The 5,265-nt window shown below is 36.4% G+C and overlaps 1 pseudogene; it reads right to left on the bottom strand.

The window, feature by feature from the left end:
• Positions 1–2,776: 2,776 nt before the first annotated feature.
• On the bottom strand, positions 2,777–4,155 carry LOC132316446 (probable disease resistance protein At5g66900; annotated as a pseudogene).
• Between the last annotated feature and the right edge of the window lie 1,110 nt (positions 4,156–5,265).

The following is a 5,265-nucleotide window of genomic DNA, read 5'->3' as shown; positions in this document are numbered from 1 at the left end:
ACTCATCCCACCCAACCATACTTGGCATTACCAATTTCATATTCACCCTCCATTGCAAAATATCCAACGATTAATTTAAAATAACTAAATGAAATCGAGCCTTACATGAACCAACATAAAGGTTTTCAAAACATTCTCAATAACAATAACAGGTAAAATACGAGTCCATAATTACATTCTTCCTCTCACTTCAAAACATCCACAACAACAATAGCAAGAAAAAACACAAGTTCCTAATTACATTGTTGTGAAAGCACACGTCCATAATTACATTATTCCTCACAAATCAATTTTCTCATACAAGACTAAAGCAAATACGACAAGTATCCGCTGAAATCTCAATCTTACTCCATTGGTGCCTTGCCTGGAACATTAAAAAGAGAAGTGTGTCACAGCTCAGCAATCATAACTCTCAACAAGTAAACTCGTACCATACCACAATATCTTAATAGACATATATCATATATTCATATATAATGTGCATATGTTACTAGTATAATTTACATCTTGGTTCAATATATTATGAAATAAGTCTATTGACTAACTGTTAAATGAAATAAGTCTATTTTAGTCCACCCGTAGTAATACATACTTATATTCATGTAATGGTATAACCACAAGGCCCAAACACATTCTATAATTCAAGCAACTTGCTCAATACATAGCTTTAAACATAAGGTTAATCATGGAAGATGCCTATAAATTCAATCTCAACTCAAGATAATTCTTACATCTATTAAGGAATGTATAAAATATATATTATAAGCACAACACAGATTTACTTGTCTATTACACATGCCACTGCGAACGTATGTAAATATATATACTCTACTGCTCTACTCCATGGTATACCAATTTCAACCAGATTCTAATTACATGCTGAATCATGTAATCAAAGTCGATCAGCTTTATCAACCTGGGATACGAACCTATCTAATATAATTCATCTAACATGTTTTACAATCGTTTATGATATAGGTCATAGTTCCACTTGCCAGTCAGCTTCCTAAAATGGTTTCACTCTCTGGTCGCAGTAGAATTTCTCTTCCACGCTTCTTAGTTTAAGGTTCTTTTAAAAGAAAGTTATATATTCTGTCTTTTCGGGAAGGTTTCACAATATATAGCCAAGGCATGTAACTAATCATGCAACGGTTCCAAAACGTGTATTCGTGCATGAAACAGACTTCTACTCGTGTCCTACGATGATAGCTTCTACTCATGTCCTAGGTCTTTTGAGAGTTAAGCATAATAATAACTCAACTTCTATGCAAATATTTATTAGTTGCAAGCTGCATACTGTAGTATAATGCTGTGTGTTGTAATCATTCTAGTTAGATTCCAGTCAGGAACACAACCCTCAAGTTTGGATGAAACAGACTAATAACTTATATCAGCTGGGTTCAAAATAAAATAAATTTCTACAGAACTTGAAAATAAGCTTCCTAGACGAGATCCAGCATCAGGACAAGAACTGCAGATTCTAACTCAAATCAGGATAGATAGACATGTTGTTGAATAAGATGGGGTATTTCGGAAATGAGTATATTATTGAATAACAAATATGATATGGTTTTACATGATACAATCAGCTACAATATTCACAATGGAGCACAAGAAAGCAGAATGGCAAAGTTCTACAACATGAGGGTAAAATGACAATTCTCCTAAAGCATCGGTTTTACATGACCACCTTTCAAGTGGAGTGTAAAGGATAAAAGACTAGCTCTAAAGCAAACAGTGACTATTTAAATAAAGCAGAAGACAATTTCCCATCTGCTGTGGTGGATGAAAAATAGGAGTAGGGGAGTTGGCTACTTTCCAGAGGGGTAGTAACGAGTAATCAAGCATGGATTCATGGTTCAGTCTAAAGCAAAGAAGAATGGTTTCAAATCAACACATCAGTCCCGAGATATGTACTAATAATAAGAAAATGTTTGCATAGTTTTATCCTCTAAATTTCAAATTAAGAATCAAAGAATTTGATGGTGGTGCTGTCCAAGAAAACCACATGAAAGTTGTACAGTTATTACTGTAATTCACGAGATAGCTCACTTTGTATCCCCTACTTTTTAAATGAAAGATTGAGGATTCAAACCTTGTCAAGGTTATTGTGAATGTATTTGTGACTTGGGTGTGTGACTAATTTACCCACAAAAATAAAATAATAATAACAACAACAATAATAATACTTCAAGAGCTGTTCAAATCCCACTAGTTATCCACAACGAAGTAACAGATGCCCAAGCAGACTACATAGCCAAAATCCATTTTTTAAACCTAAGGAGGCATAAACAGTGTTACACAAGTCCACTTATCATTAACTTATCGTAACTAACATGTGTGGGCAGCATCAAGGAAATCACGCAATGATAAGAAGCGATAGTGTTGCTCAACATGCAAACAGAGGTAGTGAGTAGTGTTTCACTTTGAATTTTAACAGTGCAGGTGAAGTGAAAGTGGAGGCAGAAGCGGCAAAGTTGCCTAAATGGGGTGGAACTGCAAAGGCACAAATCATATTATTGTGGGTTAAATGTCAGCTGTCAAATAGCAATGGTGGTAGTAGTGGGATGTCACAATTTGGTGAGGGTTGACGGAAGTGACTCTGCTGTGAAAAGTGGCAGCTAGTAATTACTTGGATCAAAACTGTGGCAGTGGCAAAAACCATAATTGTAGCAAATGTTATGTTATAATTGCAATTGAATGTCTTGTAAGTGGCAGTAGAATGGGTTGTATCTATATATTTTTTTCCATCTGTATTTCTTCTCAGAAGAAGAAAACAAAAACAAATAAAGTTATAAACATACCTGAGGTTCTACACCATTTTCTCACACCAAGGTTTCTCAATGGTGGAGACTGGAAAGCCAGTTTAGATTTTTGTCTTCTTTAAGAACAGTTATCTTTCCATTGTTGAGATGAATCTTAAAAGGTTCCCAAAGATTGACAGTCTCTTCATCGCATATCACATCCTTTAAATCCTCAAGATCCTTTACTGATGGTGGCAACTGATGCATTTCACAACTCTGATGTTGAGCGTTTCCAGACCACGCAGCTCACCTATTCGTATTGGCAATTCACTGATGTTTAGGCAGTCAGATATGTCAAGGATCCTTAATTTACGGAGACTTACAACTGACTCTGGCAAACCCTTTAGTCCAGTACAGTAATGAAGCCTCAGCACTTCTAAATTTTCTAGCATTCCAAGTTTTGGGGGAAGTGCAACCAGGTCATTACATTTAGTGATGCTGAGCTTCGTAAGGCCAATAAGATCACAGAGCCCCTCAGGCAGTTCCACTAGATCATTGTAACAGTGAATATCAATCTCCACAAGATTTGGGAATGTATGGGCGAAGTTGAAGGTACAGTTCGTAAAGGTCTCGCCAATTTTACACATATCCAAAGATATCTTCCGCAAATCCCTGAACAGTAATCTGGACTCACTAAGGAAAGAAATTGAAACATGCTCTAGTCTGATTCTCTTTAGACTGGATAAAAGACCAAGCAGCTGAAAGTTGCTTAGTTCAGCTGGGTAGAAACCATAATTTGTGATGATGAGAACCTTCAGGTGATCCATTTCCTCCATGAATTTGGGCAGGCTGTAGTTCTTTGTCTGGAAGTTCAATATTAAAACTTCAACTTTAGGTAGATGCTTGTATTTTTTGCCGTAAAGCAATGATTTGTATAGAAAAGTGAACCATCTTGAGGAGAACATGTTGTTCCAGCTTGAGGAGAATGTTTCATCTGCACGCATTGTCGAGATAGACAAGAGGCGGGCATGAAACGGCTGTATTTGTTCAATGGACCACTTGGGGGGGTCATTTCCTCTTATGTCCATAATTAATCTTTTCCTCTGTTCAGTGCACTCTTGGTTGTTCTGGTAGATGGCCAGATCTCTGAGCGGTCATGCTGCGTGACAAAATGCTCATTATAGTATCCATCAATCCCACTTGCACCTTTCCTGTGAATGAGAGTAAAATAGATGGCTTATGAAGGAATTCAATTTTTAGGAATACAGTAATAGCAAATATCTAGTGTCATTTCTACTCCAGTTCGGGAAAAACTAAGAACAAAGAAATTCAGGCATCCAAGAGATGACTGACAACAAAATAAGGATAAATAGTTGCTGGAATATCCCAACAGTTCAAAATTCCGATACATTTCCTCTTATGAAATTCTCCAAATATAGGTGATAAAAAACTACTCCATAAAAGATTGAATGGAGAAATTAAGAAGAAACAACACTGCTGACAACTGTGCTTAAAGAAGAAAACAAAATTTAAACTGGCTTCCCAATCTCCACTGCTGAGAAATCTCATTGTGAGATAAATGGTGCAGAACTTCAGGTATGTTTATTTTGTATTCATTTTCTTCTTCTGAAGCTCGAAATACACAGATGAAAAAATATATATATATATAGATGCAACCCATTCTACTGCCACTGATAATGTTAGGTTTACATTTTATTCTATTAGTAGTAGTTTATTTCTGATTTTACATTATTTTATTGTTTTATTTATTTCAGGGTTTTTATTCTAATATTAGTCAAGACCAGAGATTTCGAGCTTTAAAAGATGACATTTCGTAGGACTGAGCAATGTTGAAGATTCGAGTTTAATTAGAATTAGAAAAAAGTCCAATAGAAGTCACAAGTTGATTAGAATGGAAAAAAGAAGAAAAAGAAGAATCCTTCTCTAAAAAAGAAACTTTCTCCAAAGTTGGTAACTTGAACTCATTTTGGTAATCTGTCTGTATCTCTCTCCTCGAGTGTCAAAATATCTAAATTTCCACGTTGGTTGAAAGGAAATTCAAAGAGCTACAATTTTATATTTCACGAGGATTTCATAAAACAGCTATTTACCTTGTCAAAACTAGGCTGGAAGTTGGTACGAATTTTGGAGTCCTTGCTTTGCAGAACTCTAGGGCTGATCTTCTCTTATTTAAAGGGAGTTCTCTACATCATTAGAGGCATCATACAGAGGATGAGTACCCTCATAGGGTGGTGAGCATTGTGTTTTAGTGACAGTGGTGTGTGATTATCTATTGACGTTCGATGTCAAAGGCAATAAGGTTGGTGAGCTCATAGTCTTATGGTCTTATGAGGTGTTTCTTGGGAAGGTCTATGTCTTCCGAGGGGGACAAGCGAGGAGAACTGTTGAGCGACCTACTCAAGTAGGTGAGGACCAAGTTAGGCTAGCTATACAAGCAGTCTTTCAGGATGCACTCCGGACTGCAGTGGCGTCATCGTCACAAGTTGTGCCACCACCGGCA

The sequence above is a fragment of the Cornus florida genome, unplaced genomic scaffold, assembly GCF_030987335.1.
Source record: "Cornus florida cultivar Cherokee Brave unplaced genomic scaffold, ASM3098733v1 CherokeeBrave_3.0.0_Hap2_Chr07, whole genome shotgun sequence".
NCBI classification, from domain to species: domain Eukaryota; kingdom Viridiplantae; phylum Streptophyta; class Magnoliopsida; order Cornales; family Cornaceae; genus Cornus; species Cornus florida.
Note: the sequence above shows the minus strand (reverse complement) of the source record. Positions and strands in the feature narration are given on the sequence as shown.